The 21,688-nt window shown below is 47.5% G+C and overlaps 1 protein-coding gene across 49 annotated transcripts in view; it reads right to left on the reverse strand.

Moving 5' to 3' along the window:
* Positions 1–21,688, reverse strand: part of CAMTA1 (calmodulin binding transcription activator 1) — an 850,910-nt gene that overhangs the window by 32,685 nt on the left and 796,537 nt on the right. For 2 of the 49 annotated variants that reach the window (XM_070261045.1, XM_070261039.1), the window contains exon 1: positions 20,420–20,644. The exons of 42 other annotated variants lie outside the window; for them this stretch is intronic. The gene's annotated coding sequence lies outside the window, so the exon portion shown is untranslated. Of the gene's footprint in view, positions 1–20,419; positions 20,645–21,688 lie in introns of those variants that run through there. 5 more of the 49 variants (XM_070261042.1, XM_070261040.1, XM_070261044.1 and 2 more) reach the window with 4 other exon arrangements.

Below are 21,688 nucleotides of genomic sequence, written 5' to 3' on the forward strand. Positions count from 1 at the left end.
CTAATCACTTCGCGAACAGTAACCCTTCTGCTCGGCACAACCATCGGGTGAGGAAGTGCTGTTACTATCCTCCTTTTGCAGATGAGGAGACAGGCACGAGAAGATAACTACTCCATCCGGCTCTCGGACCCGGAGCGCAACCTCTATACAATAACCACACGCAGGAAAAGTTATGGGAAGAGAAGATGCACAAGAATCAGACAGTCTCACCCTAGTGAATGTAACTCTTTTCTTACAGTAAAAAGATAGTAAATACCTGTTGGACAGGAAAATTTTCAATGCTGAATGCCAAACTGAGTTCACTTTACTAAACCACAAAAACAAGAGGAAGACTGTTTGTCAAGAATTTTGCCGTTTTCTAATATGCTATGTCCGGGAACAACACTAAAAGAAAAACCTTTCCCCTTTTACAGTCAAAGATAATGTCTGTGTTCCAATTTCACACGTACAGACGTCATGAACTCTGAGGACGCTGCTGCTAGGCATCTCAGCAGCACGGTCCCCAGAGGGGAAGTAATCCTGAATGAATATGCATGTAATGAACTCTCTGTGGCCATCATCATCCTGTGACCACTGATGGCAAACAGCACGATGTCAGAGCTGCTCCTGGACCCCTACCCCATGCTCTCCCTTAGAAAACGGAAACTTTGCAGAATGCAGGACTCCGCCATTCGGAGCCGATGGAAGACTAAGGATTTCACCTTTCAGTTAGAGTTCAATCCCAAGCAGAAAGGCAGCTAGCTATCCTTTGTGGCACTTTTATAAGCTCTCCCTGCTTATTCCCAATCATGCCAGCTGGACCCATCCCTCTCTGAGTCTACTCAGAGATACTCATGCATCCCACTGAAATGGTTTAAGCCTCTATAGCCATCTACCGATTATCTCTTCTGCAAGCCTACAAATCTTGCATTGATTAAATGAGTGTTCAGAACCCATTTGTTTCAGAGCACGGTTTGCACTCGTTTGGAGCCCAATGGGCAAGATTAACATCCCATGTCACGCGAAGGGGCAGAAGGGCACAGGGAGTGCCGCCCAGCTGCGGTCAGCCCCAGGGTGTGCTGCGGCGCCCGCCCTGCCGCCTGTCCCTGTTGGAGGCGGCTCTGTTCCAGCAGTGCTGCAGTGCGCTGCAGTGCAGTCCGTCTGTCATCCCGCCCATCCCCCTGCCAAGTGTGGACACTGTGGAGACAGACCTCCCTGCCATCACGGAGCCAGGTCCTGCCCACGGCATCGCCAGGTCAAAACACTCTGACAGTCACGATGACTCCGTGTCTGCCACAGAGGTTCCCAGCTCTTGTTCCCAGCTGGCTGTGCTCAGCGCCAATGCCCCCTGCCAGCTCTCCAGTTAGCTCCTCCACATTATTAAGCTGCTCTGAGAAGCACTTCATGAAGATATTCAGAAGCAATTATTTGCTTCTTAACAAAATTATATCATGCATAACAGCATCTCTGAGCCTCTCAACTCCAAAGGAAGAAGGTAGTGATCATTAAAATAAGAAACAATCTCAAATGGAAGTGACTGAGCCGCACCCCAGATAACGCAGGTCTGTCACACTGTGCCGCCTAAGAATCAGAGACCTTCTGAGCCCACCTCCTTCCCTCGGAGCAGGCCCAGGACGCAGCTCCCCGTCTGAAGGCCGACTCAGACGGGTATGACAATGGTCTTCGCAAGTCCATCACTGGCAAGTCAAAAGCAACAACTGTCTGCTTGTTTGGGTTTTATAGTTTTTTTATGATAATTAAAACATTATTGTAAAATACTCGCCAAATTCAGAGCTATATATCGCCTTAATTGTGTATTGTGTGTGATTATGGAATAAAAGGAATATAATTACTTAGAAGCAAAAAATGTTTTCTGACTACATTTGAGTAAACAAGTACATTTAAAGATTCATTTATTCATGCACAAATATCTACTGAGCACCCACTATGCCCCAGGCACTGTGGGGAGGGGGCCTTGAACATTATGGAGGGTGTCCCTGCTCTCATTTGTTGACCAACAAACAATTTCTGCACCCTGCATGAGCCTGGATCTTTAAGTCAATACACAGGGGGTGGACGGGGAGGAGAGAGAAAACAAATAATGTGTACATCTGGGGGGGCTGGTGAATTTGGCCCCAGATCTCACCCATGATCTTTCAGACAAAGCCAACAGTGACTCAGCTTTGAGGGATCCCAAGCCCATGCCTTAGGACAGTGTGAACGAAGCAACCAAGCTGCTCCATCGTGAGCACAGGCCTGCACAGAAAGCGAGCTGTGCATGCACGTTTCCACGAGCACGTGGGACTCCCAAGGTCCCAGCTAAGAATGCCAGCTGCTCTAGCTCCGGCTCCCGCCTGGCAGTTCCCAGCTTTCGGTTCTTGTCTAGAACTAAGAGGCTGTGTCCGTCTCAAAAAAAGAACAAGTTACAACTTGCACAGAAAGGTTCTTCAGCTCTTAACCCTCCTGGCTCTAAAGCCTGGGGCAAGGTGAGGTCTGAACACCGCCTTTCTCCTCCTATACAGAACCTCAGGGTGTGTGTCTGGGCGTCCCTTCTGCGCAGGCAAAGTGTGTGTGTTCCCTCCATCTGCTCGTCCCCTGCTGTGGGCGGTAAGCCACCCTCATGGGAGGCCTCTGCTCCTCCCAGTGGTTCCCAGACAGTAGCGGGCACCAGGGGCACCTGGAGGGCTTCCTGAAACAGAATGGTGGGCCCTATTGCCAGAGCTCTTTCATTTAGTAGGTTTTGGTGAGGCCCACAAGTTGCACATGTAACAAGTTCCAGGTGAGGCTGACACTTCTGGTCTGGGGCCACACTTCAAGAACCACTGCTCTCAGACCCCAGCCTCCTTCCACAAGATTGAATCCCCTCTGCACCCAAGTGCTTGGTAAAGAACGAGGCAGGAACCACCCGCCTGAGCAGAAGCCAACACGGACACACGGGCATTACCCCATGTGAGTCACGCCAGGTCCATCCACACCAGCTCTGCCAATAGTACTGGGGTGCACGTTTGCTTCTCAAGCTCATGGCTGATTCAGATCCGACGATACTTGAAAACTATTTAAAATCCACCCACCTGCACTGCCCTCCACGACTAGTCAAGCTCTGCTCTATCATTCCTATCAAATCTGACCTCTTGCTTGCTCACTTCTTCTCTCAGCGGACTACACAGGGTGTCTGCCCAGAGGTCTCTCTTTGCCTTGTGCTTTTCTGCAAAGCAGTCTATTTACTTGCACGGTTTCAGGGAATGAGGACTTTCAGTGATCACGTGGCAATTCCTTCCCATTACAGTCGAAACAAACGCACACATGCACCTGGACCGCAGAGAAAAAGTAAGCGATTCTGATGGCTTCGCAGCAAGTCTGCCTGACAATTCATTCCGTCTCGATTCATTCCGTCTCTTCGCGAGCCTGTTCTACCTTCACACCCTTTTAGTGGAAGCAGCACGTTTAGCCTGGGCAGCTCTGACACAGCAGACAGACACTACAGGAGAGGTGAGAGCTCTAGGTTTCATCCTGTCACTGTGTGACTTTGGAAAACTAATGACCACTTTGCACCACAATTTTCCAATCTGTAAAATGGGACTATCACTATCTATCTTACTGTTGTTTGTGAGGACGAAATAAACCAAAAAGATGTGAAATCTTTTTAAGTGTAAGGCTCTCAAGTCTGAGCCATTATTGGACTGGGGCCTTCAACCCAGTCATACCTACGGGGGCATTTTTTTAAAAATAAAATTTTAAGAAACTTTGGATAATTTTAGGTTTACAGATGAGTTGCAAAGATAGTAGAGTTTCCATATACCCTTCACCCAGCTCCCCCTAGTATTAACATCTTACATAACCATGGTGCATTTGTCAAAACGCAGAAACTAACATTACTATATCACTACTGTTAACTAAATTACGGTATACACTTGAATTAGACTGCACCATTAGAACTGAATTAGAATTAATTAATTAATTAACACGAGAGAAGTAACAAAAAAGTTCTGAGTCTTTCGTTTCTTAAAAATAATCAGCCTAAAATAATCCTCACGTTTAGGAGACATATTTTGGGGTGGCAAATTTTGTTCCCCTTCAGTACACTCTATAATGTTTGCACAAGGATGGAATCACCTAATGACGCATTTCTCAGAACAGAGCCCCATCGCTAAGCGACGCATGACTATATTTTTCTCTTTCCATCCTCTATTCTTTGGAAGTAAGTCACTAAGTCCAGCCCATACTCAAGGGGAGGGAATTAAGCTCTACCTCACAGATGGGGAAGTATCCACATATATTATTTGGAGTTCTCCTGTTCTCTTATAAGGAAGATGTGTCCTTCTCAATTTATTTGATCATGTATTTATATCAGTATAAACTTGTGTATATTTATTTTACTCTTTGGTCATGATCCCCATACTACATTAGTTTATTGCTCAAATCGTTTTCTGGCCACTGGCAGCTCCTTCAGGCTGGCTCCTGTGTCCCTTTGCCATGCCCTCTGCCTTTTCCCTTCTTTTAGGGGCACTTCCTTACTTACAGGCATTACAAGCTGTGCTAGGTTCATCTTTTATTTTCCCCATCCCAACCGTAGAATCAGCAATTTCTCTAAGGAGCTCTAGTTCCTTTTATTAGCTAATGGCCTTTAGAAACCAAGATCTGGGTGCTGAGTCTGCTCCTTGCTGCTGGGGTGTCACTGCTTCTAGGCTCCTTCAGTGGACAGAGGTAGGAAATATATGTAAGTATAATAACCCATGCATGCACACATCTCTCTCACTATTTCTGTATCTATCTGTATATAGACAGCCCTCCTTGAGGGCTGGAATGCAAAGTGTCACAAAGCACAGCAGCTATGTGAAAAGATGGGTCATCTTTCCATCTCTTCAATAGGGATTCATAGCCATTAAAGGGACTCATTTAAGAATACCACAAATTAGTATTGACCTAAAACTTAAAAATTCCTAAGCAATACCAAAGTTTTAAAGACAGAGAAAATTTCATGAAGTCAGACACCCACAGTATGTTCTAAGTTTAGAAAGTTTGGGATTTGCTGCTGTCAAAGTGGAGAATCCCAAGTATTTTGGCATCTGATGTAAGAAAGCATACATCAGGAAACCAACTACTAGCCAGACCTCTCTGGCTCTCCGTACTCTGCTGCACCTACTGTTTCCTCTAGATTATGTACAACTCACTGGAAATCTTGGAACCTAGTTAATTTTTACGGCTGTGTTGAGCAATACAACATGAGGTACTTTCCGACATTAGATAAGATACAGATCTTCCTCAATTTACCATCGGGTTATGTCCCAATAAACCCGTTGTACGGTGAAAATATTGTGAGCCCAAAATGCATTTAATACACTTAACCTACCGAACATCCTAGCTTAGCCTCGCCTGGCGGAAATGTGTTCAGAACACTGACATGAGCCTACGGTTGGGCAAAATCATTGCACACACGCCTGTTTTATAATAAAGAGTTGAATATCTCATGTAACTGATTAATATTGTACTGAAAGTGAGAAACAGAACAGTTGTGAGTGTATCAGTCATTTCACCCTCGTGATCACGTGGCTGACCGGGAGCCGTGGCTGCTGCCACTGCCCAGCATCACGAGACAGGATCCCACTGGGTGTCGCTGGTGGGAAAAGATCAAGATTCAAAGTCTGAAGGACAGTTCCTACTGAATGTGCGTCACTATATCTGCGTAAAGTTGAAAAATTGTAATTCCAACCACTGTAAGTCTGGGATCATCTGTAACTAGTTTAAAAAACCCTAAATCCCTCCCCCTTGACCTATAAAATAAAATTTAAACTGTTCGGTGTCGTATGGAATGTTCTTTACCAACTGTCTCAGGCTACTTTTTAGGGATTCTCTCATCACTCACTGTTCCACAAACCCACCAGGAATTTCACAGGCCTTTGGGCCTTTGGTAATGCCAACTTCTCCTATGTCCACTTGCTGAATTTCTTACTCTTCAGAGTATGGCTCAAACATCACTTCAGTATTATTACTAATAGCAGCTACCGAGCTGCAACTGAGCATCTAGAGTAGGTCACTCTACGTGTATTATTTCTAGTCCTTGAAATAACTCTGAAAGATTTTCCTCATTTTACAGATGAGGAAGATGAAGCTCAGAAAGTGCGTTACTCACCCAAGGTCACACCACTCACAAGTCTCCCGGCAGGGGTCTGAACACAGGGCGGACTCCAGATCCGCGTTCTTCCCACCACGCCGGGTAAACCTTCACATCCTGCCCTGTGTCCCAATGGTGTTCAGCAAGTGAGTGGAGTTACTTTCCCACATGTGTCATTGCTACCAGAGCAAGCTTTTGAAAGCAGAGGCCTTGTCTCGTATCCCTGGCACCAGAGACAGACAGCTCAGTCAATGGAAAGGAACATTATTTTCTAATTTAAGCTTCTTCTGGAATTTATTGATAAGCTCATCCAAACTCTGGGGCAGGAGCTCTAAGGGGCCTCTGTCATCTACAGTGGGCTCCAGGTGACTATACACCAATTAGGAGTTTGATCACTTATTACAGCGGGCAGAGAGCGTGGTCCAAACGATCAAAACCCAACGAAGCTGACTTGCCGGCACGTGGGAAGTCTCTGAGCTGACCTGGCTGGCTGCCATTCCCTCTCAGCCCCGGTGAGGAAATGAGATAACTGTAGGGTGTTGGTGCACAAAAGGAGACGGGTTCCTGACTTCCTCACAGACACAAACTGGAACCTCACAGCAATGTCACTCTCTTTACCTGCTGAGCTTCACATTACAAAATCGGATCCCCACCCTTTCGATATTCCCACTTTGCCCTGGCAAAATGGAATATTTGGAACACACGGCTGGTAGCACACCTTAATGAAGGGAGTGCCTTTCATTAGTTACAAAAGCGCTCAACACGTCGGTCGGGTTAAGCTGTCGTACAAACATGAAATTTTTACTGTGTTAAACAAAAGAAACATTTTCTAGAACAGCCTCAGAAAGTGTGCACAGATTCGAATGCCTGAAAATCGGCTCATGGATAAAACCTGCAAACACGAGAACTTGTTATTACAATCGCTTGGTCTGAGCCACCGCAGGTCTGACTGCCAGTGCAGGAGAAAAGTTTTGCCTTGGCAGGTAAGTGAATGAAGGAGCGATCGTCAAATACCATCTGCTATTTTAAAACGCGTTATTTGTGGCTCAAGTGCACATGTGCCCTCCTGTTGCTATTTGGATTGGGACTGAGAGGCCGTCTCTCATTCCATTTACAGCCCTTGGCTGCGGTGGCAGGAAGAGCTGATGAAGCAAAAGGAGGCATGACTTGAACTATTTCTGTATAGAACTGTAATTGCTGCTTAGGAAGTCTCCTAAATTTTTTAGGAAGCTCGGAAATACAGGGAAAATGAAGTCACTTAATTCCTTCCCAGAATAAATGGAGCCACTAGAGTACATTAAGCTGCTCCTCCCTGGCAAGCCATTTAAGATGTCCAAGTGCCGACGAAAGGGTAAGGGCCAGACGGAGATAAGGCACAAGCTGTACCACTCTGATTTTCCAAAGCAATGGCTAAATTTAGCCATAGAAAAAACTGCCATCCTCCACTTTTTAAAAACTCCCCAACTCTAGGTACCAAAACACTAGAAAACGAAATTAGCAATTCTTCTCCGACTTTCTTCATCTGCAGTGATTTTGGATTCATACTTCTTTTCCTTCATCTGTGTTCCACACCATTTACAAATTCAGTCTTAGACACGTCAGGAGAAATCATTCAGGATGCTGCTGAAACCACCGGCCAGAAGTGATTAGGAGACAAAACATCCCAAGGGCAGCAAAGCAAATCCACAACTATTCCTTGTTCAAAACCTTTCAGTACTGGAGCTGGAGGTGCACGGGGACGAACATTTCAAAGCTATTCTCCAAGGACTCTAAGGTTTAGTGGAACACCAAGGAGCTCAACGCCGTCGTAACACGGCAGAAGTATGTAAGAGCGCCCCAGATTACGCTGGAGCCAACTGTGCTGTCCATAACATGGCAAATCCAGCTGGAGTCAAAGGGAGTAAAACTGCAGCTAACTAGTGTGAGAGCGAAGGAAATGAGGAAACGTGACGCAGGTCCTATACCTACTTTTACATCGTTTACAAGACTAGAACATTTTCAGTTTGCTAACTTTTCAAAAGCAACAAATTCGGAGGACACTGACTCAATTTCAGCACATGGTGAAAATAAGAAATATCATAAGCACAAATTGAGACATTTTAGAGAACTGAGGAAACCACATGACCTCTAGGCCTAATGAGGTCTTTCAAGGAAAAAGCGCGGTGACGAGACGTGGAGACCAGCGATGATCTAACCTGGACCTGGAGACGCGACAGCAGGATGCATTATGCATTCAACGGCTGCATAACGGAAGTGGAAAACGAAATTCCTGACACTTAGGACCTGAAACTTCAAAGACGGAAACTATAGAACGCACAGGAATCGTCAGGAGGCAGGAATATGTTAATTAACTAGCAGCAGGCTGTTCAGTGGTGCCCAGCCGTAACAAAAACACCGCTTAAATCCTACGGGAAGAACTCTGGAGAACCAGGGCTGAACAGATTCGTGCTGCCAGTGTCTACTCAACGTCTACTGCCAGGGCTCTCCTTCTCAGCACGTGTGCCAGGCTCTGGGGCTGGAATGAGGAGCAAGACACCCAGGTTGTGGGGGTGGACGCCAGGGATACAAAACCAAAGAAGACCTGAGCCTTTATCTCAAGACCCTTAGTCTAATACAAACGAAGGTAAAGGGACGTCTCTAGACTCTGGGAGGCAGCGACTGTGTTCATCTATCCACTGCCATGTTCCCAAGGCCCAACGGAATGCCTGGCACACAGTAGGCCTTCAATAAACAGTTAAGCGACTTGATTTCATCTGTTTGAAACATAAAACGTGGATTTCAAGAAGGACATGCTCAAGGATATTACGTAGAACAAAACATTTGTGCTCATTAGTCACTTCTATGATGAGCTTTTCTCCAGGCAAGTTATTGAGAGCAGTTCCTCCCCCTCCCATAGCCACCTCTTACCCAGTCCTATGAAAGGCAGCACGGACGAGGCCTCTGAAAACAAACAAAACATCTAGTCGAGGCTGGTATAGAATAACTCTCATCTGGTAGTTTTCAACTTAGAAGTAGTGTTTTCAGGCTGGCCCAGTGGTGTAGTGGTTAAGTTCAGCATGCTCCGCTTTGATGGTGTGGGTTTGGATCCCGGGCACAGACATATACCACTTGTCAGACATGCTGTGGCAGCATCCCACATACAAAATAGAGGAAGACTGGCACAGATGTTAGCTCAGGGTGAATCTTCCTTAGCAAAAAGAGGAAGACTGGCAACAGATTTAGCTCAGAGCCAATCTTCCTCAGCAAAAAAAAAGAAAGAAAGAAAAGGTAATGTTCTCTAACAAGGTTAGGGTGGAGACAGTGGGGAGAAAAGCTGAAAACTCAGTTAAAAAAATTCTGCTAGTGAGATGTGTTACATGGTGCCTGGGGAAAAGATGTAAAAACAAAACAAAACAAAAAACACCGGCTGCTTCTAGCTAATACTTCTAACCATAATAGATGCTATTTGCACTGATTTCCTGGTGACTTTCAATCTAACTCCAAAACTATGTATTTGGGATTCTAGTTGGAAGAGGCCAGCTGTTTCCAGCTCCTGCTCCATCCATTATTTAGAGGTCTGCTGTTGGCAATGCTTTGCTCTCAGAGCCAAGCGTGGGGATGCCGTCTGCACAGACGTTCCCTGCTGTCTTGCTAACATGTGAAAGTCCAAGATGTTCCAAAAATACGTATTTTTTAAAACACTGGATTCTACATTGAAAGGCTTCAGTTCCAGAACTTAAGTTTATTAACTACAATATTTTTTCACAATAAGATCTTGTAAAAACTTGGAATAAACACAGATGAAGTCCTTTCCAATTAACAGACAAATGCATATATGTTAAAGGAAATACTTGTGTTGGACATATTATAATGGACATCTTATGTCCAAAATATTGGATGTATTATAGATAAAATAGATCTTAATACATAAAATGATTTAAGGATACTATTTTACAATTTATCATGGGCTTTTCCGACAAATAGAGAACATTTTAAAAATTCAAGTTATATAATTTTAAACATTTTATTCAAAAATAAAATATTTCTCCAAGGGAACTACCAGAGTTTTAGAAAATCTTTAACCATTGAGCTCCTTTTTAGGAGCGTCACGATCCCTGTGAGGGCCACTTTGTGTCCTGGCTCCATACGCCACGTCAGAACGCATCAGGGGCTGCTCTCCCACGTCCGCATGACTCACTGCACACGTTGAGTTTGGGAGGCGGTAACTCATGTACTACGTCTCCCACTAGCACTCGATCCCGAGACCAGAGCAATCTTCAAATTTTTGCACATTCTAAATCAGTGAGGCCCTAATGAAGGCATTATTGAGGCTAGCATTCAAGCATCCCTTAGATTAGGTGGAAAAGCTAAAAACGTATAGTGCTTTTCACTAAATCAGGATGCAACTTGATTTCACACAGTTGTGGAGCTGTCCTGTCGTGCCCTCCCCATAGAAGTCCCCAGAGTGGGCTTCTCCAATCATCCTACGCAGCATGCAGTTGATTGAAAGGTTCAGAAAGGAGTTAGATAAGGGAGCAACAGATCACTAATCAACTCGAACGGCAGTGGGCACTGACCCTGGGAGCATCCATCGCAAATCCCCAACACGGTCCCACAGTCTCTTTTCTCCCGTCTTCCTCACTTTTCTCAATGTCCCTTCCCTGCCCCAACCCATCCCCCTCAATCTCTCTATTTCCCTCCCTGCTCTCACTTAACAGGTAACAGTTCTGGATCCAGGTATGTGTTTGAGGAGGCTGATAAAAATAACTTAGGATTAATAATAGATTATGTAAGATCAAGATTCATTAAAAGAAAGTGCAAAAGAACGTTCAGGTAAAGCTGTTAGACAGAAAACACACTAAACTGTCCAAAATGGTTAATTGTGAGTCCCAAGTTTGGCTGAACTTAGCAAACAAAGCAGAAGGGAGGCCATCGGTTTCAGGATCCCTCTGATAGCATGACTCTTCTTGGTACTAAGATCTGAAAGAAATTTCTCCCATAAATCCTAGTAAGAAAGACCCTGGAACATAACAGACTTCAACATCCTTGCAATAAAGGCAATACTGGGTTTAAAAACCACTGTTTATTGCCATTCAGTATTAAAGAACACTGAAGCACCATTTCCTGAAAGCCAGTCAACGAAGGACCAGCGTGGGCCAGCTGCACAGCTCTCCGATGATTTGGTAACTCATACCGTTCAAAGCACGCATCTCCTATTCACTGCTTACTCTTTACTGAACAATATTTTATGATCCTGATTTTTAAATATAAAAGTAGGTGAGCTGAAGGTTTTAAATCTTTTGAAGGAAAAGCTGTCTGTGTTTAGTTGGTTTTTAGTTGTTTATCATTAAGTAACTCTCAATGGATTTCTCTTTTGCAGGGAGTGGCCCTTATCCTTTAAAAAGTCTCTTTACTACAATGAAATAACATGTTTCCTTCTTCTGTGTTCGGGAATAAATATATTTAAAGTTTGGCAATAAGGCAGTGTCCTGCATAGGTAATTTCTTTCCACAATTCTTGATGGAAAGAGAGTAGCTGCCAATTTTTTAATCTTTTTGACGATAAACACAATAATCAAGTAACTAGTCGACTGCCTGTTTATGACTCGGCCCCTTTAATGTTTCTGAGCAGCTCCTGAGTGGTTCACCCATCCCTATTAAGAAACATTCCTATGCAGCTATAAAGTATACACATGAGAGAAATTTAAGAGAAACTGGACTCAGACTTCCCTTGTTAGAAAAGAACCCATAACAATGATTCTTACCCTTTATGTTCATGGGCTCTTTGACAGGGATGAAAGCTATGAATGCTTTCCTAGAAAAATACAGACATAAGAAATGTTACACTGAGTGTCAGGGGAGTCACAGACCCACGGGAGGCCACGGGGTCCAGGCTCAGAGTCACTTTGTGGGCATGATCTACCGAAAGGTTTCCCAAACTGCAAAATAGAACACTTTCCATGAGACGCTGCTCAGTAGACTAAAACAACAAAATGCTGTGTCAAACATGTTTCCGAAATTCTAGGTTAAACACAGCTGAATACAATTGCATTTCTTTAATGTACAACTTTTCTAAACCTTAAAATGCTCACTTTCACTAGAAATTACTGATAGATAATGGCAGCTGTGTTCCCTAAACTTAACTGAACGTTTTGTGCACGTGGGAGCTTCTTATAAGCATTTCCTGTAATTTATGTCCCCAAAGAAAAGTTTAGGGACTAAAACTAGTTCTAAAGAACACCCTGATACAGACAGTCTCTGAGTTCGAAAGTTCTGTCCACTCTCTTCACTTTCCTTCTGCGGTCATCAGGGAGGGCTCAGCTGCTGCTGCAGTCTACCACAGACCCCAATAAGGTGATGTGGGTTAACGGTGAACGCACCCAGCGACTAGTATGGGAAACCGTAGGACCCAACATCTCCACCCACCATCTTTCTTCCTTCTTAGTCTTTCTCTTACTGCGTATGGTTCAGTTAATTCCACTTCAGGTAAGCTTTGACACAGGTAACCACCCCTTGAACCCATAGTCTCCCTCCCTTTTCATTCTTCTGACTCTTCCAGATACCTTTCTGAGGTACCCGAGTCCAAGGATTTCTCTCACTCTCTTTTCTTTGTTCCATCTGAGAATAAAAATAAGATTGTAATTACCATCGATAATAATAATGTTAGTTATTATCAAGAAACAAAGTAGTCACTATCTCTGGGTTTATTCTTCTAAAAAGTTAAGAGAGCTAGACTTTGTAATTTCAGAGAACCATTTTGTGTTCTACCCTATGAACTAAGAATCTTCACCAAAAAGTTTGCATTTTCTGAATTTATCTGATATATACATTTTTATTCATGCAAAGTCAATTAATATGCAAATGTGACATTCACTGTTTTGTGATATGTGTATGTTACATATTTACATATCATGTAGATTATGTAGTTCAATGTTTTATAGTATATCTGTGATATAGGCATGTACACATATTAATTATTTTTTTCCTGCAAATGCAGAGTATCTATTATGGGTTCAAAAAGTTTTTTGTTTTTTGGTTTTTTTGGTGAGGAAGGTCGCCCTGAGCTAACATATGTGCCAGTCGTCCTCTGTTTTGTACGTGGGATGCCACCACAGCATGGTTTGATGAGTGGTGTGTAGGTGTGTGCCCAGCATCTGAACCCGCAAACCTGGGCTGCCAAAGTGGAGGGCACGAACTTAACCACTATGCCACTGGGCTGGCCCTAAAAAGGTTTTTGTTCTCAGCTAGCCCAGGAAGCTACCCACCATTGTTGCACAGTTTATCTGGGAAACATTACTCAATTGACTTATAAGCTTCTAGTGCATCCTCAGTCTCAGGCTGGGCACTTCCTATTTTTTTTAGGTTATTAGATAAAGCATCTTTCACATACACACAAAAATGCCAGAGCACTGACTCTGGCTAAAGTGGAGTGAATGGTTTCTTTCACTAGAGAAGACAAAAGCATATTTAAGAAAATTCTTTTGTTGATTAATCCACACTTCATTGTGTAATATTAAGGACCTGAATCATATTTTCTGAAAATGGTCCTAGGAATCGTTAGTCGCATCCATTTAAAGGCACCAAAAGGTGATGGGCTCTGGTGTTTTCCTGCTCATTTCAGATGAGACAACAGTAAAATCATGAAGTAAGGCTTATTATGAGCTTCTGTGGTTTCAGAACGAATGGTACTTTCTTTAGGAATATGACCTTCTTCATCGAGGGTGAAGATCAAGAAGTATCAGTTCCTTCACGGTGTTCCTGCCTGACATCCCCACTCCCTTCCCTGGTCATGGCATCTTGTTTCTCCTCTGGGAGCTATTCCTGCCCTATGCTCAGTTCAGGTGGCGCTGACCCCAAGTCCTGTCTCCAGGGGAAGTGAGTGGACCTTGCTAAGGAGAGCACTACCTCCCCTTATTCAAGTGACTGGAAACGTCAGTCAAGCTGGGTCAAGAAGAACAGAACATTTCCTGGAACTACTGGGAAAGAAGTGCTGTCTTCCCGGAGACATTTGCTAAGTTGCCAAAACAGAAGCCTGGAGCTTTGAGTGGGTCATCTTGCTACCATTTCGGGAACTGCTGCCTGACAATAAAATCAACACAGAAGAGAGTAGAGCCAACAGAGGGAGAGAGAGCTCCTAACGACATCACTTGAGCATCTGGAACCAGCTGTACCTGAACATAACTCCAAAACTGGACTTCATAAGAGTCAATAAATTCTCTTTTTCACATAAGCCAGTATGAGTTGGAGTTCTGTCACCTGCAGCTAAAAGAAGGGTTTAAGGTGAATCTATTAATTGAAATGTGGATCCTTTCACTAAATAAATATTGGCAAAGTTCTACTTCCACTTACAAATTTAAAAATTATTCAATATCATTAAATATACCTTAGTAGTAGTACAAATGTCATTAGAATTTCTCTATAAAACATACGATAAATTATGGTGGACATAAGCTGTCATGCTTATTTGAAACATCTTGATTACCCAAAGAGTGAGAAAAACAGGAAAAGGCATACTGAGCTCCTGCCTAACTGGAGACCATCTGACGTTGACTAATAGACTCGCAGAAGTATCTTAACTTGGTCAGGCCTTAGGTTACAGCCAAATCGACTGTCTAACTACAGGCACATCCCACAGGAGAGAACCACTACAGAGCGCCAAGATCAAAGAGAACTTAGGAATCATCTGGTCCAGGGGCTTCCAGAATTTCTGAGTGTGACCCCCAGAAAGAAAGAGAACCCAGTATACACATATACACACCTGAAACACAACCTTCCCAAGCCGATACTTACCCTTAGCATGTGCAATGCACTCTGATTTTAAAAACTGATGATGCTGCCCATGAACTTTATTTCCTGACCCTCTACGACAGGTTTAGAAAACTGATAAGGCACTGATCCAGGCATGTGAGGTGATTCCCCTGAGATTTCTCATTTACTTAGTGGGAGAGCTGAAACAAAGACCTAGAACTTATCCTCCATGGCATATTAACGCAAACAGCTGGTACCTATATACATTCCTAGACAGCAAGCTTCTGGCCAAGCTTAAGAAATCCGGGAAGATGATTCAGGTGTCAGACCTAGCTGTTTCACAGTGGGACAGTTCGAGACTTTTAGAGTCACTTCAAGACCACTTACATGAAAACCCAAATCCACCAGGGACCTTGAATGGACCGGAATGGGAAATAGTGTGGAGTTTGTGCCTAAATTACTCATAAATAAGACTGAGCCAAATGCAAGAAATAGGATCAGAGTTTGTTTTAGGCTTGAAAGAACATACGACATTCTTCTCACTCTATCCAAGGAGTGACACCATGCAAATAATCTTCCGGTCAGCTAACGGTATTCAGGAAACTCCAGTTCCCAGATTTCATGACGCTAGGTGAAGGAGGGGAAGACGCAGCCCAGGTGCCACCCTGCCCCACAAAGAGCGGATAAGCTAACCTGGGAAATGAGGGAAAGGATTCGGTCACGAGATAAGATTTGGGTTTGGCTCAGAGAGTAAGGAGGTAGAACTCAGAACCGAGCGTGGGGCACGGCTAGCAGACCACCCTGACCACAGTACAGGGCTGGCGCTGACGGCTGCCGGGGTTGGGAAGGCTGCCTAAGAGTGGGATCAGATTCGGAGGGTGGGGAAAGTCAGCTGGAAGAAGAAAGATGAAAAAAACACACAGATAGAGAGAGACTAACAGGTTAATTTTGGTAGTTGATAAATGTTAATTTAATATATTTGGAGAAACTTATTTACATTATTTGCCATCACTTTCCACGCTACAAAACTGTTACATAAGTTTAGCTCAGCAGCTTAACTCCTATAAACGTTTACTTTGGTTAAGTTTCTTCTATACTTTACCTTCCTCAAATTAATGTTTAATTATTAGTTATAATCTGCTTAACAAGTGACATAGAGTAGGTGCTTGAGAATGTGTTGACAGATCTCTCCACATGTCATATGTCTAAAGTTATGATGTATTTTCTATGCTTACAAGACAATATAAAATAAAGCAAATTATAGGTACCATGATACTTTTGAAACTAAAATTTCAGTTAGTACATGAACTTCACTGAAATGAATCATCAACCAAGGTCCTACTGGCATTATCTACCCACCCTCAACATTAAAAAAACAAAAGCCACTATTTACAAAGTATCCTATCACAGTTGCAATGGGCCACTGTGCTATGCTGCTTAGGGGGTGCAGAGTAACTATCTCTTGAGAGTAAATGCATCTCCTCTCTGCCTGCCTCCTATTAAACCAAATCTAGGCACATCAGACAAGAGGAAAGAAAAGTTGGTCATTTGACTTCAGGGCAATCCATTCAGGAAGAGGATAAGACCATCGCTGATTATCTTCATGACCATGAGCGCCAATAACCTCGTGATATAAGCTGACGACAGCCAGCAGGCTCTTAAGCACTTCCTGCATGTTAGACGCGACTCATGTTAACATGTAGTCTTTAATGTGATTCAACGCATCTCATCTAGACTTCTCCCTTCAGCTCTTAAAATTAATTGACGGCTGTCAGACCTTACACAGAATATAAGAAAATTCATGGCATGTAAAGTGTAACAAAGACAAAACTAACTGTCAATTGCTTATTCTACAACCGCCAGAAAGCCTAGACTGTGGTGTATGGCTTGCCTCTAGAAAGTATGCAAGACTTCATGGAACGAACGCCCTTTACTAACTTCATTAGTACTCCCATTTCACTTCCCCAGACCCTCACTTTCCTTTTGTCTAATCCTTCGTTTCATCTATTTTTATCTTGCTTCATTGTGTGATACGTGTCTCTGCAGGCTCCCTTAAGGCACTTTTTTTGAAAAAGGTGAGGTGTACATGATTAAACTACATCACGTGGGGATGCCAAAAGCTTTTTGGCAATGGAATATATAACTGAAATAAACTCCCAAATATTCGGCTTATATACTGTGACAGGACGCCATGGTTGATATTTAATAATGAAGACTTGGCACCACTCAGAGAGTCTCCTTTTGAAAAGATCGATGGAATACAAAGACTAAACCACTTTAAGTCAGAGAAAGCAAAGCCCTTTAAATGTGGGAAGACACAGCAGGCACACAAAAACAGCTGAGAGAAGGGGTGGGGAAGCGTACGCTGCTCGGAATGAATACGGCATGTCCAGAAAACCACTGTACCACTAAAGAGCTGTGCCACATTTAACAAAATGGTCTTCATTGACCTTTCTGGGCAATACCTAAAGTTGTGTTTTAAATAAATGTATGAACAATTTTTCCTTAAACATTTTTTAAAAAGCAGACTACAAGCACAGCTCTGCAACTTCAGAAGTTCACAACAGCAATAACCAAAACATCAGAAAAAGTCTTGACTGTTCCCAAAGGGAACTCTAGATCCCCAAAATGTATATTTTCTGCACAGTGAGAAGACACGTGATCTTGAGCCGAACCCATCAGGAAGAGCTTCACTCAGGAAACTTGCGCTGTCAGTTCTAATGACTAATTCTTTAACCTCAGCATCTTTCTCCTATGAAGTCAAAAAATCTCAGTTCCACCTGTTATCCACATTCTCTACAACAGCCCAAGATGAACATACTGCAGCAGTGACAGCTGCTGCCATAGACAGGAAGGCCCAGTAGAGTCCCAAACAGAGGACTAAAGAAAACCACACTGTATCTGTGTGTTTATCACAAAAGCAGAAGAGTTGATAAGAATCCTTAAATAATACAATGTTGCTATTAAGCACTGCATTAAATAGTGTGTTTCCACTCCGATTACTCGGAATATAATTAATCAGGATGACCAAATCAGGGCCCCTTAGGAATTCGCAGCAGTCCTCTGTTTTCACTACGAAGCAAAAACTTATCTGGGAAGTGCATATCCTGTAAGTAAATGCTATTTTCTAGAACATTAAACATTATTACTCCCTAAATCTAATATAAAGAAAAAGAGAAACATAAGCTTATTTACTATCATCTAATTCTGGTCTTAAAACAAATATTTTCCTATAAACACACACCATGAAAAGTGCCACTGCTTAATGTACTTCTCTTTATCAGGTTTCCAGGCAATAGTTTCTCTATATGACACATTCTGTAAGGAAACTCTCTGAACAATTTCTTTAGGCACAAAGAGAAAAACCAGCCATTTCACTATATATGACAAAACTTGTTGGGAGCACAATTTTAAAATTTCAGGTTTTGGCCTCATTGGTCAGAGAAATGTAATGCATTCAACCAAACAAATACACGAGGTGCTTCTGGAATCAAGAGCACTTCTCACGTTTACTGAATCTGCTTTGCTAATCAGATACTTGAGGTTAACCAGCAGAAATCATATTAAGCAAGGGTAGACAAAATATAAAATAGACTTTAAAATTGCCATCATTCCCTGATGAAGTAATTGATTAAGAAGATAATTTGCAAGAGTATTATAGTTTCAGAAATTTCTTTTGATGTCTGCAGAAAACTACGGAGACTGAAAAAGTCTCAAACATTTGAACACCATCACGGCTGCCTCTGATGCCGGGCAAAACCTAGGAAACCAAATCACGAGAGATCCTACAAATGCAAGGCGGCCACACAGAGCGTCTATTCCAGCCCATCTGAGCCTGGTGGAAGCAAGGCTCAATGCTCCTGTCCTGTCCACGGTGTGCAGGTAAGCAAACTCTCAGGAAGTTCTTCCAAACCTTTAGTCTCGGAATTCAAACTTTCTCTGCCGCGTTCTACGCACGGATTAATAAAACGTTCATTCACTCCATTGGCCTGCTAGGAAAGGCGGCCTCCAACCGCCTCGTCCCGCACAGGCGCCCCGGCCGGCCCGCCGAGCGCTGGGCTGTCCCGGCCTCTCTCCCTGCCCAGGGGGCACTTGTCCGGGCCCTTCTGGCCCCTCCTCCCCGCGCCCCGCCGAGGGGACACCTGTCTCTGTCCCTCTCCCCGCCGAGGGGACACCTGTCCCAGCCCCTCTCCCCACGACCCGCCCAGGGGGGCACCTCTCCCAGCGGCCCCTCTCCCTGCGTGCCGCCAGAGGGGCACCTGTCTCGGTCCTTCTCTCCTTCCAGGGGGCACCCGTCCTGCCCGTTCTCCCCGAGCCCGCCGAAGGGGCACCAGTCCCAGCGGCCCCTCCCTCTGCGCCCCACCGAGGGAACACTTGTCCCAGCGGCCCCTCTCCCGCGCCCTGCTAAAGGGGCTCCTGTCCCAGCTCCTCTCCGCGCGTCCCGCCAAAAGGGCACCCGTCATGGGCGTTCTCCCCGAGCCCGCCAAGGCGGCACCTGTCCCAGCGGCCCCTCTCCCCGTGCCCCACCGAGGGGGTTCGTGTCCCGGCCCCTCTCCCCGCGCCCCGCCGAGGGGGGCACTTGTCCCCGCCACTCCCTCCGCGCCCCGTCAAAGGGGCACCCATCCTGGCCGTTCTCCCCGAGCTCGCCAAGGGGGCACCTGTCCCAGCGGCCCCTCTCCCTACACCCCGCCGAGGGGGCACGTGTCCCGGCCGCTCTCCCCGCGCCCCGCCGCGGGAGGGAGCGCTGGATCCAAAAAGCCCGCCGCCGAGCTGCGCCTCGTCGACAAAAAGCAGCCCGCGGCCCGACCGGCGCCCGCACCGCTCGCGCCCGGCCACCCCCGCGCCCGCCCGACGCGGCCACTCCCGCCCGCGCGCCCCCCGACCGTCTCTCACCCAAACATTCCCACTCCCTGGCGCACACACGCGTGTTCTCACACCCACTCCCGCCCTCACTCCCTAGCATAAACACGCGCGCGCGCTCAGCCTCGCTCCATAAACACGCGCGATCGCACACTCCCTCCCCAACACGCTTCCTCTCCCAGACACACTCTCTCACGCTCGCTCCATAAACACACGCCGGCCCCCCCACACACTCACGCGTTAAAACACACACAGTCCCTTCGCTCTTTCCATCAGCACGCGCGCCCCCTCACGCTCCCCACTCGCTTCGTAAACACGCGTGTTCGCACACCGCTCCTGAGACACGCGCACGCCCGCACCCGCGCTCCATCCACACGCGCCTCACGCTCATCCAAACACTCTCTCCCGCACACTTGCCCCGTAAACACGGCGGTGCCCACGCACACTCACGCGCCAAAACACGCTCCCCCCGCGTAAACACGCGCGCCCCCACACTCCTCCCCTCACCCCTCCACAAGCGCGCGTGTCCTCGCACCCACTCCTCCAACACACTCCCTCCCCCCTCGCGTAAACACGCGCGCCCCCGCCGCGAGCACGCGTGCTCCCCACGCCCGGGCCGCGGCGCGCGCCCGCCCCCGGCCCCGCCCCCGCGCGCCCCGGCCGCCCCGCGCGCCCCCGCCGGCCGCCGCCCTCGCCCCGCACGCGCCCGGCCCACTCTCCCGTCGACCACACGCACACTCACTCGGACTTGGTGAGCACGGCCACCGCTCGGTCCGGCTGGCGCGAGCCGCTTGTCTTCCTCCTCCTCCTCCCGCGCGGCCCCGCCCGGCCCAGCCCCGCCAGCCCAGCCCTGCCCGACCCGCTCAGCTCCACTCGCCGCAGCTGGACCGACTCGGGCTCCGGGTACCGCTGTCTCCCCGCCACAGCCCCGAGTGCGCCGCCCGGGCCAATGGCGGGGCGCGGCGGTGAGCTCACCGGCCTCGGCCCCGCCCTCCGGCCCGCGCGGGCCAACCGGAGGGCGCTACGTCACCCGGAGCCGGGCAGAGGCAGGTGTGGGGCGCGGAGCCGCTCGGCGCGGGGACTGCGCCGGAACTGCGCCCGAGCCGCTCGGCGCCGCGCTGGACGGCGGCGGGCCGGGCCCGGAGGGTGCGGGCGGAGCGCGGCCCCGCGGCTCCGAGCGCCTGCACGCGAGAGGCGCGGGCGGCCCGCGGCCCCTCGCGACGCCTCCGCCCGGCTCCCCGCCCAGACTCGGGGAGGCCCGCCGGGGGTTGCTGAGAGCGGTCCGCTCGAGGGGAGGGGCGGCTCCGAGCCCGACGGCCGCGCCCGCTCCCCCGGGCCCACGGCCCCAGGAGGCCGCCTCGGGGGCCCGCGCCGCGCGGCGGGGGCGCTTGGGCTCTGGGTTCCCAGCCCGCGGAGTCGCCCCGCGCCCAGCCCGCCGACTCCCGGCCCCGCGGCGCCGTCGGGTCCGCCCGGGAGCCCCGCACCCAGGGCCCGGCGTACCCGGCTCGGGCTCCCGGCGCGGCCCCGGCGCGCCCTGCGGCGGCGGCGTCTGCAATGCAGCCGCAGGAGGAGCCGGCGCTGCGCTGCGCTGCACCGCGAGCGGGGGAGCGCGGAAGGCTGGCGGGAAGGAGGGGCGCGGCGAGCCGGCCGACGGCCGAGGAGCGCGGGCGGCGCCCAGGAGGCCGCGAGGGCACTGGGTGGGTCCCGGGGCCCGAGTGGAGGGCCCGGGGTGTCGGCCAGGGCGGGGCTGAGCCTGTCTGGGCAGTGACAGTGAATGGCGGCTCCCCCGGGAGCTGAGGAGCGTCCAAGGTTCCCATTCCAGCTGCGCAGGGCCGGACCCCCTTAGCTGGAGTCCGGGGCCTCCGCCCACTCCTCCGGTCTAACCCGAGTGTCCAAAAGTTCTGGCTTTGGTCTTCTCACTTGGATACTTCTGCATAATATCCTCTTGCTTCTCGCCTCCTGCCCAAGCCCAGGCCACCCCTCTCCGTCAAGGCTAACCGTGTCCAAGCAG

This window comes from Equus caballus, chromosome 2 (assembly GCF_041296265.1).
Source record: "Equus caballus isolate H_3958 breed thoroughbred chromosome 2, TB-T2T, whole genome shotgun sequence".
NCBI classification, from domain to species: Eukaryota; Metazoa; Chordata; class Mammalia; order Perissodactyla; family Equidae; genus Equus; species Equus caballus.